The following is a 15,023-nucleotide window of genomic DNA, read 5'->3' as shown; positions in this document are numbered from 1 at the left end:
CTGGTGAGATCGGTCAGAGGTTTGACAATACTAGAAAAAATTTTTATGAATTTTCTGTAATAATTGGCGAAACCTAAAAACCTCTGTATCGATTTCAAACCAATAGGCCTAGGCCATTCCTGTACAGCTTGAACTTTAACCGGGTCCATCTCAAAACCTTCGCTGGAGATAATGTAACCCAAAAAACTAATTCTCTGTACAGCGAACTCACATTTCCCCAGCTTAGCAAAAAGCGAATTGTCCATCAATAACTGTAATACCTCACGTACGCTCCGCCAATGAGACTCCAGATCCGGCGAATAAATCAAAATGTCATCCAAATACACAACCATATTTTTGCCGATCAAAGGTCTAAGAATGTCATTAATAAGATTCTGGAAAAATGCAGGAGCATTAGTAAGACCAAAAGGCATAACCAGATTCTCAAAATGACCCACAGGAGTGTTAAAAGCAGTCTTCCATTCGTCACCCTCCTTCATGCGCAACAGATTGTATGCCCCCTTAAGGTCAATTTTAGAGAACCACTTGGCCCCCATTAACTGGTTAAACAGATCAGGAATCAATGGCAGCGGGTAAGGATTGCGTACAGTAATTTTGTTAATCTCACGAAAATCCAGACAAGGACGTAAACCGCCGTCCTTTTTTTTTACAAAAAAAAATCCAACCGCCACAGGAGACTTAGAGGGCCTAATGTGACCGGCGGCCAAACTTGTCTGTATGTATTCCTCCAAAGCCTTCCTCTCAGGAATAGTAAGGTTAAATAAACGACTTTTAGGAAGAGTCGCTCCAGGGACAAATTCAATAGAACAATCATAGTCTCTATGGGGAGGCAAAACCTGCGATTCCTTCTCAGAAAAAACTCTCCAAAAATCCTGAATAGGAACAGGCAATTCTCCCCTATCCAAAGCTGCAATACGCCCGTTACAACACTTGTCATAACATTTATGGCTCCAGGATTTAATTTCACTGGTAGACCAATCCAGTACAGGATTGTGAAATTTTAACCAGGGCAATCCCAATATTACTGGAGAAGGCAAGTTATTCAAAACTACCAAATCCAATTTCTCATGGTGAACACCATTAATAGTGAGAGGAAATTCACAGACCTTGAGAGTAATATTCTTCAAAGGGGAACCATCCACAGAAACCACAGCAATGGGGGATGATAAAGGTTCGGGTTTTAAATTGAGTCTTTCCAAGAATCCCCCATCAATTACATTCAGAGTAGACCCACAATCAACAAACACCCGAAATTCCATTAATTTTTCCTGAGCAATCGTGGAAGCAGCTAAAAATACACCCTTGGAATTTAAACAGGCAATACGGGCATGACTGACCATTTTTTTTTCTTTCTTCATACGAAGCTCACAGCCTTTAATCAAATTACCAGATTTTCCGCAATAGAAACACAAGCCTTCAGAAAATCTACGGTCTTTTTCTTGAGAGCGAGGTGCCACCGATCCAATCTCCATCGGTTCACCACTGTTAGTACACACATTCTCATAACCAGAAACTGACATAGCAGAGGATTTGCTCTCATTAACCCTTGCACGCAGTCTCCTATCCACCCGTATAGCTAATTGCATAGCCTGTTGCAAATCTTCAGGTGTAGGATAAGCAATTAGCAGGTCTTTAACCCTTTCATTGAGCCCAGCAAGAAATAGACTTTTCAGAGCAGAATCGTTCCACCCTGTTTGAGTAGACCAACGACGGAAATGAGTACAATATTTTTCCACATTACCTGATCCCTGTCTCAAACGTCTCAACTCAGTCTCAGCTGATGCGACACGGTCAGGATCATCATATAATAGTCCCAAAGCAGAAAAAAAACTATCCACTGATCTGAAGCATGTATCACTAGGTTGCAAAGAAAAGGCCCACTCCTGAGGCTCTTTGCGCAAAAGTGACATAATGAACCCTATGCGCTGGGATTCATCCCCAGAGGACTTGGGTCTCAAACGAAAATACAATAAGCAAGCATTTTTAAATGAAAAAAATTCTCGGTGTTCACCAAAAAATAAATCCGGCAAACATACCTTAGGCTCCAAGAAATGTGCTCCAGGACAGTTACTCACGTGCTGACGGAGCTCGGCCACCTCCAGAGAGAGTCCCTGCAGGCGATGAGCCAAATCCTGAACCGACACCATGATGGAACAGAAAAATCTTTCCTTAGAGAATTTGCAGGCTGGACTTACTGTTATGTTCTGCTACCAGAGCTAAGGAAAGAGAGGAGATCTGTCCCTACGATAGAACTCAGCTGAATCCCTACGATGTAACAGGGAACCTGATCCTGCGATTAGACCTGCTAAAGTCCTAAGCTAGTCTGCACGGAGACCTATAGATGTGGGGAAGGAATCCCTACAAGTACTAAGGACTGGGAGGAAAATGGGACACCTCCTAACAGAAATAGTAGCAGACAGACGAACAAACAAAATATATAGAACATAGAGGTCCGTAGACCAAGCAAACTAACAGAGTTAGATACTGAGCACAGGCTAGCTAGAAAGTAGCTATACAATGAAGTCCAGCAAAGCCAGAAGGGCGGAGCAGGATTAAATAGGCCAACAAGGTCATGTGACCAGCAAAGGAAAAAACCTAAGAGCAAGGTTCTAACAGCACTGCCTCCGTCCCTTCTCTCATCTGCGCCATCTCTCCCTCACGGCACTACAACGCCCAGCGTAACCTACACGTCCTACACTGCCCTGGAGCCAGCTCTACCTGTGGAGAACCACACCATCCCTGCTGCCATAACACCAGCTCCAGAGGACTGCTCCGCAGCGGCGGCACCCTTTAGCCGCAATCTACAGGTGGCGTCACGAACTTTCCCAAATCCCCTATAAATTTCCCTTTTTACTGACCGCCCTGTGTCACGGACCGGGTCAGCCACCGTGATATTCCACATACCGGCATCCATAGGCCCGGCTGCCGAGTACCCCACGGCCCTGGGGGCGCGTCATTAGCAATTTCAAGAGTGCTGAAAGACATTTAACAATTTTTGACTATTCAGTAAGTTGATCTCTTTTTTGGACCATTTTGAATGAGGAAAACAACCTGCCTAATGTGGAAAGGGTCAGCTCACCAGACTCGGCATATGAAATCAGCTGCAGCAGGAGATCTCGCACAGACCAACCATTGTAGCTTTAATGAACCCTTACTTACCTAAGCTGCCTTATAATTCTGCACACCTTGATAAAGGAAATTGTACCCTTAGGCCACACCCTTCCTCATTACACAAATATACACCACCTGATCTGCTTCATCCAATAAGCATTCAAGTTTATCCAGTTTGGAGTTGGAAAATATGCATAAAAATTATGATATGGCCAAAGTATTCACCTAATAATTGTGTACAAAGTATAGAGGTTACACTAAAGACTGCAAAAAACATAAGACTAAAGTCTGCGAGATCAGCGAAAAGTCCAATGTGTATGGGGCTTCCCGACTCTCCCTTATCAGATGATGTCAGAGAGGGAAGGAGCCGGTCTGCTGAATTTTAGCGGCTGATCCTTTTTATTCTTCCTGAAGATGAGCTTCTGCCAGAGGATTCTGTCGGCGGTTTCCATAGAGAACACAGCAGTGCTCGGCCAAGCATTCCTGTGTATGTGAGAGTCAGGGAAGCTAGATGTCGGCTGAATGATTGTACAGATGAAAGCTATCTATTGTGTTTGAGGGTTGTAAAGGGGTGGTCCGGTGAAAACAAATTATCACATAGTCACAGGATAAGTGATAACTTGCTAATCAGTGGAGGTCCGATCACTGGGACCTACACCGATCGCCAGAACGGGGAACTTTTATCCCCATTACAAAATGGAGCAACTACTGGAAAAAGCCAAGGGCAGCCCCATAGGGAGAGAATAGACTGCAGACGGCACTACTGCCCCATTCTAACAGGGATAAAAGTTCTCCATTCTGTCAATCAGTGCAGGTCCCAGCAGTCAGACACTAATTAATAAGCAAGTCACCTATCCACAGGAACTTGTTTTGACTGAACAACCCCTTTAACTCTATTCATAGTTGGAAGCAGTTATAAGATAAAGTTATGTTTCCTGCGTAAATAGTGAGATCTTAGCATTATTTAGAGGGGCATGTAAAGGTTTGGGCACCCCTGGTCAAAATTACTGTTATTGTGAACAGTTAAGCAAGTTGAAGATGAAATGAGCTCTAAAAGGTCTAAAGTTAAAGATGACACATTTTCTTTGGATTTTAGGCAAAAAAATAAAATAACATAAAAAATAAAATAATAATATATATATATATATATATATATATATATATATATATATATATATATATTCATCTTTTACATTTTAAAAATTACAAAAAGGAAAATGGGCTGATGCTGATGTTTGGGCTCCCTGCATGGTTAGTACCTAGTAGCACCCCCTTTTGAAAGTATCACAGCTTATAAATGCTTTTTGTAGCCAGGGAAGAGTCTTTCAATCTTGTTTGAGGGATTTTCATTCCTTCTTCCTTGGAAAATTCTTCCAGTTCTGTTAGATTCCTGGGTCATCTTGTATGCACTGCTATTTTGAGGTCTAGCCACAGATTTTCAATGATGTTCAGATCAGTGGACTGTGAGGCCCATTGTAAAACCTTCCGCTTACGCCTTTTGAGGTAGTCTATTGTGGATTTTGACGTGTGTTTAGGATCATGATCCATTTGTAGAAGCCATCCTCTTTTCAACTTCAGCTTTTTTACAGATGGTGTTACAGTACTGGTCACCATTATTGGCACTCCTTCATATTTTTCATAGACTTTACAATATCTTCAGAAATAAATGGAAAAGTACCAAAGTTATATCCTCAGGATTTTTTAATTAGTGGTCCAAAGTAACACAACAATAAAACATTGTTTTTCAACTTCCATGTTGCAATTTTAAAGAAGAAACAGAATAAACAGAATAAACAGCATGTGCAGCAATAAAGGCACCCCCAATTAATACTTGGTTGCACACCCTTTGGCATTGCTGACAGCCTCCAAATGTTATATGTAACCATCTAACAGCTTCTTGCACTTCTCAGCTGTAATTTTCTCCTGCTCTTCCTTTGCAGGAGGTTCAAGCTCTTGAATGTTTGCAGGGTTCTTTTACCCAATGGCAGATTTCATTGCTGGCCATTTTAAAACAATCCATTTTTTCTTTTTCAACCATTCCTGTGTACTTTTGGATGTGTGCTTTGGGTCATTGTCTTGCTGGAGGACCCATGATCTTCGACTCAAACCAAGTGTTCTTACACTGGGTAAGACAATTCACTCTAAAATCTCTTGATAATTCTCTGATTTCATGATTCCTGTGATACAGTCAATGCTTCCAATACCAGACGCAGCAAATCAACCCCACAGCATTATGGATCCTCCACCATGCTTCACTGTTGGTAAGGTGTTCTTTTCCTTATAAGCTTCATTGCGCCGACTATAAACAAACTGTTGCCTTGCATTGCCAAAAAGCTCTATTGCCTCTCCAGCAACTCACTGAAATTTTGCTTGGTCTTCCAGACCTTATCTTGACCTCCACTTTTCCTGTTAACTGCCATTTCTTAATTACATTTCGAACTGAGGAAAAAGGCAACTTGAAAATGCTTTGCTATCTTCTTATAGCCTTCTCCTGCTTTGTGTTAGGCAGCTGCTTAGAAGAACCCATGGAGGCTTTTTTTTGGCACAAGGTTAGAGGAGGCTGGATTTTGATAAAGCTGGGAAATTTACATCACCTGGCCTTTCCTAACGATGATAGTGAACAAGCCATAACCCTAGCAGGCAAATGAAGGTCTGAAACCTTGGTCAAAGTTATCTAAGCATACAAATCTCCAAGGGTGCCCAAACTTTTGCAATGGCCTATTTTCTTTATTGTAATTTTTAAAATGTGAAAAATAACAATATATATATTTTTTGCCTGAATACAGAGTTAATGTGTCATCTTTAACCTTAGGCCTTTTAAAGATCATTTCATCTTCAACTTGCTTAACTGTTCATAATAACAGTAATTTTGATTAGGGGTGCCCAAATTTTACATGCCACTGTATGTTCAAATCCTCCCTATTGTCCGCAGAGCCTGGAATTCATTAACCCTATAATGTATGGAGTGCACAGCTTACAGGGAATATTCATCTTGCTCTCAACTTGAATTCTGAAAAAATTAAATGTGCTATGCTAATTTTCTGACACTTTGTACATCTATTGCAGGCCACTCTGTGGTCTGTGTGTGCACCGGGAGTGATGATTGTGATTTCCTGTAGTGATCATGTGACTTGAACAGCGAATCATAGTAAGTTTACAAAATTACTTATGGCACCGGCGCTGACCATGGAGCAGCCAACACTGGATTCACAGAGCTGACAGGAGACAAATATGGCATCTTGTTATTTTCATTTTCACAGCCTCCAAGGCAGTGGCAAAATTATGCTTTCATAACCGAAATTTCTCCTGTGTATCTTGTTTTGTGGACTTCTTACACCAACCAGAAAACCCATCTCTTCAGAAAAGACCACAACTACAATAACACTGCAGCCACTACCCTCACCTACCTACTACCCTCACCTACTGTGCCTTTACCCTTTGTCTTCTAGACTGTAAGCCCTAGCAGGCATGTAATCATGGGCAGCACGGTGGCTCAGTGGTTAGCACTGCTGCCTTGCAGCACTGGAGTCCTGGGTTCAAATCCCACAACATCTGCAAGGAGTCTGTATGTTCTCCCCATGTTTGCGTGGGTTTCCTCTGGGTTCTCTGGTTTCCTCCCACACTCCAAAGACATACTGATAGGGAATTTAGATTGTGAGCCCCAATGGAGAAAGTGCAGATAATGTCTGTAAAGTGCTGTGGAATTAATGGTGCTATATAAGTGAGTAAAATAAATAAATTGTACTTTTTTGTCATGCACTACCATAAAGCCTGTTTGCACCTTTTTATACATACAGTATCCTGGAAATAAGGGCGCTTAAAGGGGTATTCCCAAGTTATTTAATAGTTTTTTAGGTTTAAGGTATACATAAGTCCATCGAGTTCAACCAATAGACTAACATGTTGATCCAGAAAAAGGCAAAAACGATTATGTACTATAAATCTGAAATACCGCAAATTATGCCTCAAAATTGCTAAGAGGAGTATTTTTACTTCTCTGTATAATATGTAGTGCAATCTCGGCCTATGTCATATATCTGTAATCAATAGTGTTGAGCGAATGTTGGATAACGTCGGATAGTGACAAACAGCCAATCTATCTACTGCCGCAAAACATGCAGCCGCAGGGAGGCAAACATATTAGCAGAACACGCTGAAAATACTCAGATAAGACTGAACATGCCTGGATAACACGTTATCCGAACACATTCGCTCAACACTAATAGTCATACATTCTATACTTACGCCATATGTCTGGGGTCGTACATTCTACACTGATATATCTGGGGTCGCATATTCTATACTTACATGCTTATAATTTCAAAAATGACCATTTTTTTGTTCTTTATTAAAATGAAAAGATTGAAACTCTGCTGTGCATAATAATTTGGAACATGCATTTTGAGTGCAGTTTGAGTTTTTCATTTTTTAAAAAATATACTGTTATCATAGGCAGTTTGTACAAAAACCTTTCAATTGTACTCTAATAGTAATTTTACAGTCAAATAACTATGACTGCAATTCATATAGGTAATTTGGGAAAATCTGAGAAAATATGATTTGCATAATAATTTGGAACACAGTGTATAATATAACCGGGGATGCGTGTCTCTGTCTGAAGCCTCTATAGACTACGCATGCGTGACGCACAGTCTGGCTCCAGACAGAATCACCCATCCAGCCGTTACAGGTAAGAGGAGTGTGTATGGCGCTGGAGATCGCGGTATGCGTAGACACTGAACGCATACCGGGGCAGGAGTGAGGTGTCGGATCGGTGCGTGCGCATAGCGCTATCCGGTGCCATTTTACTGAAGACACATTTACAGTTTGTCTTCAGCAAAATGGCGCCGGAGAGCGCGGTGCTCCGGCACCGCACTCCTCCCCCGGCCTCCGTCAGAACAGGACACAGAAGCGCTGGAGCACAGAGAAGAAAGGTGAGTATAAGACTGTGTGCCCACGATGCGTTTTTTAAGCGTTTCGCAGCGGCAAAAACGCTGCAGAAACACTTAAAAAACGCATGGTAGAAGGGCAGCAATGTACCCCAATGATAATCTGCATGTGCTGTGCACATGCTACGGAAATCTCCGCTGCGGATTATCATTGCGGAAAAAAATGCAGCACTACCAATTATTTTGCGGAAGTGGTGCGTTTTCGCCGCCATTGACTTGCACTAGAACGCGCCAATTCCGCAAGACTGCATCAGTACTTGCGTAATTGGTGCGTTCTAATGTGCGGATGGTACCCGGGTGTAGAGGAGAGGAGAGTCTCATCCACACCCAGGTACCATTAAAAAAGCTGTAAAAAAAAGAATAAAATAAAAAATAAATGCATACTTACCTTCTGGCGGCCCGCGCTGTGCTCCTCCTTGCTTCCCGGCACTTCACGATGGAATGAAGGACCTGTGCTGACGTCAGAGTCATTTGACGGGTCACGCGACGCTGACGTCGGCAGGTCCTTCAATCCACCGCTGCCGGCAGCCGGGACGGTGAAGCAAGCCAGCGCGGGCCATCGGAGGGTAAATATAGATTTATTTTTTGACATTCTCTCGGTCACACTATATAAATCCATGCTGTTTGCATGGATTTATATAGTGTGACCAAGTTGACAAGCACTTTCCAAGTGATGCTAATCGCTTGGAAAGCGCTTGACAACCTGCATGCGGAAATGTAAGTGAAGAACGCTTCACTTCCGCATGTCCCTGGCAGGAAAACGCATGTACAATCCGCATGCGTTTTTTTCTGCCAGGGAGATGCAGAAACGCTCAGGAAAAAATCCTGAGCATTTCTGCATCGTGGTCACATAGCCTTACTGTTTATTTTATTTGTATATGTGTACAGTGTGAAAGGGATGAGGGGGCCACACATACCAGGATTGTGGGGTGAGGGGACCATGCATATACCAGGATTGTGGGGTGAGGGGACCATACATACCAGGATTGGGGGGTGAGGGGACCATACATACCAGGATTGGGGGGTGAGGGGTACCACACATACCAGGATTGGGGGGTGAGGGGTACCACACATACCAGGATTGGGGGGTGAGGGGTACCACACATACCAGGATTGGGGGGTGAGGGGTACCACACATACAAGGATTGGGGGGTGAGGGGACCATGCATACAAGGATTGGGGGGTGAGGGGTACCACACATACCAGGATTGGGGGGTGAGGGGTACCACACATACCAGGATTTGGGGATGAGGGGTACCATGCATACCAGGATTGAGGGGTACCACACATACCAGGATTGGGGGGTGAAGGGCACCACACATACCAGGATTGGGGGGTGAGGAGTACCACACATACCAGGATTGGGGGGTGAGGGGACCATGCATACAAGGATTGGTGGGTGAGGGGTACCACACATACCAGGATTGGTGGGTGAGGGGTACCATGCATACCAGGATTGGGGGGTGAGGGGTACCACGCATACCAGGATTGGGATTGAGGGGTACCATGATTACCAGGATTGGGGATGAGGGGTGCCATGCATACCGGGATTGGGGATGAAGGGTGCCATGCATACCGGGATTGGGGATAAGGGGTGCCATGCATACCGGGATTGGGGATGAGGGGTGCCATGCATACCGGGATTGGGGATGAGGGGTGCCATGCATACCGGGATTGGGGATGAGGGGTGCTATGCATACTGGGATTGGGGATGAGGGGCCATGCATACCAGGATAGGGATGAGGGGTGCCATGCATACCAGGATGGGGATGAGGGGTGCCATGCATGCCAAGACTGGGGGTGAGGGGTGCCATGCATACCAGGATAGGATGGTGGAGACAGGATGGGTGCAGCATAAATACCAGGAGGGGGGCAGCACATACCAGCATGGGAGACCATATACCAATAAAAATGCTCGCCACCCGGGCGTAGAACGGGTTCAATAGCTAGTATCATATATAAGGAGTCGTACATTCTATACCTACGTCATATATCTGGTGTTGTATATCCTACACCTTCGTCATACATCTGGGGTTGTACATTCTATACTTATGCAATATATCTATGGTCATAGATCCTACACCTACGTCATATATCTGGGGTTGTACTTTCTATTCTTCTGTGATGTATCTGGAATCGTACATCCTATACCTACATCATATATCTGAGGTCATAGATACTATACCTACATCATATATCTCGGTTCTTATATCCTATACCTATGTCAGATATATACCACATGTACATAATATATTTGGGGTCTTTTATAATATTCCTTTGTCATATATCTGGGGTTTGTATATAATATACCTTTGTCATATATCTCTGGTTGTATATTCCATACCCCCGCCATATATCTTGGGTTGTATATTCTATACCCACGCCATACATCTCGGGTTGTATATTCCATACCTACACCATGTTTCTCGGGTTGTATACTCCATACCTACACCATATATCTCGGGTTGTATAATTCATACCCACACAATATATCTCGGGTTGTATATCCTATACCCACGCCATACATCTCGGGTTGTATATTCCATACCTACACCATACTGTATATCTCGGGTTGTATACTGCATACCCACGCCATACAGTTATATGAAAAAGTTTGGGCACCCCTGTTAGTCTTAAGCTTAATGTTTTATAAAAATTGGTGTTTTTGCAACAGCTATTTCAGTTTGATATATGTAATAACTGTTGGACACAGTAATGTTCCTGCCTTGAAATGAGGTTTATTGTGCTAATAGAAAATGTGCAATCTGCATTCAAACAAAATTTGACAGGTGCATAAGTATGGGCACCTCACCAGAAAAGTGACATTAATATTTAGTAGATCCTCCTTTTGCAAAAATAACAGCCTCTAGTCGCTTCCTGTAGCTTTTAATGATTTCCTGGATCCTGGATGAAGGTATTTTTGACCATTCCTCTTTACAAAACAATTCCAGTTCAGTTAAGTTTGATGGTCGCCGAGCAAGGACAGCCCTCTTCAAATGATCCCACAGATGTTCAATGATATTCAGGTCTGGGGACTGGGATGGCCATTCCAGAACATTGTAATTGTTCCTCTGCATGAATGCCTGAGTAGATTTGGAGCGGTGTTTTGGATCATTGTCTTGCTGAAAGATCCATCCCCTGAGTAACTTCAACTCTGTCACTGATTCTTGAACATTATTGTCAAGAATCTGCTGATACTGAGTGGAATCCATGCATCCCTCAACTTTAACAAGATTCCCGGTGCCGGCATTGGCCACACAGCCCCAAAGCATGATGGAGCCTCCACCAAAATTTACTGTGGGTAGCAAGTGTTTTTCTTGGAATGCTGTGTTTTTTTGCCGCCATGCATAACGCCTTTTTGTATGACCAAACAACTCAATCTTGGTTTCATCAGTCCACAGGACCTTCTTCCAAAAAGAAATTGGCTTCTCCAAATGTGCTTTTGCATACTTCAGCCGACTCTGTTTGTGGCGTGCTTGCAGAAACGGCTTCTTTCGCATCACTCTCCCATACAGCTTCTCCTTGTGCAAAGTGCGTTGTATAGTTGACCGATGCACAGTGACACCATCTGCAGCAAGTTGATGCTGCAGCTCTCTGGAGGTGGTCTGAGGATTGTCCTTGACTGATCTCACCATTCTTCTTCTCTGCCTTTCTGATGTTTTTCTCGGCCTGCCACTTATGGCCTTAACAAGAACTGTCCCTGTGTTCTTCCATTTCCTTACTATGTTCCTCACAGAGGAAACTGACAGGTTAAATCTCTGAGACAGCTTTTTGTATCCTTCCCCTGAACAACTATGTTGAATAATCTTTGTTTTCAGATCATTTGACAGTTGTTTTGAGGAGCCCATGATGCCACTCTTCAGAGGAGATTCAAACAGGAGAACAACTTGCAAGTGGCCACTTTAAGTAGCTTTTCTCATGATTGCATACAACTGGCTATGAAGTTCAAAGCTCAATGAGGTTACAAAACCAAAAAAAGTGCTTTAGTAAGTCAGTAAAAAGTAGGTAGGAGTATTTAAAACAAGAAAATGATAAGGGTGCCCATACTTATGCACCTGTCAAATTTTGTTTGAATGCAGATTGCACATTTTCTGTTAGTACAATAAACCTCATTTCAAGGCAGAAACATCACTGTGTCCAACAGTTATTACATATATCAAACTGAAATAGCTGTTGCAAAAACACCAATTTTTATAAAACATTAAGCTTAAGATTAATAGGGGTGCCCAAACTTTTTCATATAACTGTATATATCTCGGGTTGTATATTCCATACCCACGCCATATATCTTGGGTTGTATATTTCCTACCTACATCATATATCACGGGTTGTATATCCCACACCCACGCCATATATCTCGGGTTGTATATTTCCTACCTACATCATATATCTCGGGTTGTATATTCCATGCCTACACCATATATCTCGGGCTGTATATTCCATACCTACATCATATATCTCGGGTTGTATATTCCATACCTAGACCATATATCTCGGGTTGTATATTCCATACCTACACCATATATCTCGGGTTGTATATTCCATACCTACACCATATATCTCGGGTTGTATATTCCATACCTACATCATATATCTCGGGTTGTATATTCCATACCCACGCTATATATCTCGGGTTGTATATCCTATACCCACGCCATAAATCTCGGGTTGTATATTCCATACCCACACCATATATCTCGGGTTGTATATTCCATACCTACACCATATATCTCGGGTTGTATATTCCATACCTACATCATATATCTCGGGTTGTATATTCCATACCCATGCTATATATCTCGGGTTGTATATTCCATACCCATGCTATATATCTCGGGTTGTATATTCCATACGCACACCATATATCTCGGGTTGTATATTCCATACCTACACCATATATCTCGGGTTGTATATTCCATACCCACGCTATATATCTCGGGTTGTATATCCTATACCCACGCCATAAATCTCGGGTTGTATATTCCATACCCACACCATATATCTCGGGTTGTATATTCCATACCTACACCATATATCTCGGGTTGTATATTCCATACCTACATCATATATCTCGGGTTGTATATTCCATACCCATGCTATATATCTCGGGTTGTATATTCCATACCCATGCTATATATCTCGGGTTGTATATTCCATACCTACACCATATATCTCGGGTTGTATATTCCATACCTACACCATATATCTCGGGTTGTATATTCCATACCCACGCTATATATCTCGGGTTGTATATCCTATACCCACGCCATATATCTCGGGTTGTATATCCTATACCCACGCCATATATCTCGGGTTGTATATCCTATACCCACGCCATATATCTCGGGTTGTATATTCCATACCCACACCATATATCTCGGGTTGTATATTCCATACCTACACCATATATCTTGGGTTGTATAGTCCATACCTATACCATATATCTCGGGTTGTATATTCCATACCTACATCATATATCTCGGGTTGTATATCCTATACCCACGCCAGATATCTCGGGTTGTATATTCCATACCCACACCATATATCTTGGGTTGTATAGTCCATACCTATACCATATATCTGGGGCCATGTACACGTTACCTACCTTACAGATCGGTGGTGATATGACTACTATTGATCCAATCACCCAAGGGCTGCAGGATGCAGGTGGTGCTCATTGTGTCCAGCATAGGCTTACAATGAGGAGGGCTGCAGCATGCCAGTCATGGTGGTGCTGTCATACGTACTGAAGGCTCCTGTGTCCCCCTCCAGCAATGACCGTGTCGCCATGGAGTGTAGTATACAGGATGGTGTGGTGTGTCAGGAGGAGGCGGCAGCACACAGCATCCTCACAGCCGACATCATGCCTCCTGCTCCTCCACACATCCCCGGACCTCTCATCCTGTACAATGCTTTCATTAGAAAAAGGCAGGAGCTTACCATCACTCACACGGGGGAACTACAACAGGTGCACATTTGTATGCAGACACGCTATAAGTTATTTCTAGTGACTCTATATTATGTAGATGTATATTACAATGGGCACAATATGTATCCTATGATACATAATGTTGTAAAGGAAAGGATGGAGCTATTATAAGGAATGCACTCATACACACCCCTGCATTCAGCCAGTGGTACATCCCATGATGTGAGCACTCCGCAGTGTGAACAGAAGGCAGCTTTATGTGGTGTGGTAGAACTTGCATTGTGCCAGTTATTAGTATGTGGTGAATGATGTCATGTACATGGTCAGGGCCAGCTCCAGGTTTTTCTGGGCCCCGGGCGAAAGAGTCTCAGTGGCCCCTTTAACACATACCACGATTCATGATGCACAGATACGCCGGAGAAATATATATATATAGTACAATGCAAAGATTTCACTTACTACATTACATGAGTGATATCTATTGTAAATTCTACAATAGCTCAGAAACCGGCGAATCCTCACAGCGCACAGTGCAGACCGGACAGTATAGTCCTCCATACAATATTATGGGCACTACATAGTCCTCCATACAGTATAATGGGCACCACATAGTCCTCCATTCAGTATAATGAGCCCACATAGTCCTCCATATAGTATAATGAGCCCACATAGTCCTCCATACAGTATAATGAGCCCACATAGTCCTCCATATAGTATAATGAGACCACATAGTCCTCCATACAGTATAATGGACACCACATAGTCCTCCATATAGTATAATGAGACCACATAGGCCTCCATACAGTATAATGAGCCCACATAGTCCTCCATATAGTATAATGAGCCCACATAGTCCTCCAAACAGTATAATGAGCCCACATAGTCCTCCATACAGTATAATGGACACCACATAGTCCTCCATACAGTATTATGGGCACTACATAGTCCTCCATACAGTATTATGGGCACCACATAGTCCTCCATACAGTATAATGGGCATTACATAGTTCTCCATACATTATTATGGGAATTAC

At 42.8% G+C, this 15,023-nt stretch overlaps 1 protein-coding gene across 1 annotated transcript in view; it reads right to left on the bottom strand.

The window, feature by feature from the left end:
* Window positions 1–14,013, bottom strand: part of MANEAL (mannosidase endo-alpha like) — a 62,995-nt gene extending 48,982 nt beyond the window's left edge. Inside the window, exon 1 of the mRNA XM_073665871.1 lies at window positions 13,666–14,013. The gene's annotated coding sequence lies outside the window, so the exon portion shown is untranslated. The remainder of the gene's footprint in view (window positions 1–13,665) is intronic.
* Window positions 14,014–15,023: the final 1,010 nt, after the last annotated feature.

This window comes from Phyllobates terribilis, unplaced genomic scaffold (genome assembly GCF_046119375.1).
Source record: "Phyllobates terribilis strain yellow unplaced genomic scaffold, ASM4611937v1 Scaffold_2__4_contigs__length_985480577, whole genome shotgun sequence".
Classification (NCBI taxonomy): domain Eukaryota; kingdom Metazoa; phylum Chordata; class Amphibia; order Anura; family Dendrobatidae; genus Phyllobates; species Phyllobates terribilis.
The sequence above is the reverse complement of the archived record's forward strand: the minus strand, read 5'-3'. Positions and strand labels throughout refer to the sequence as shown.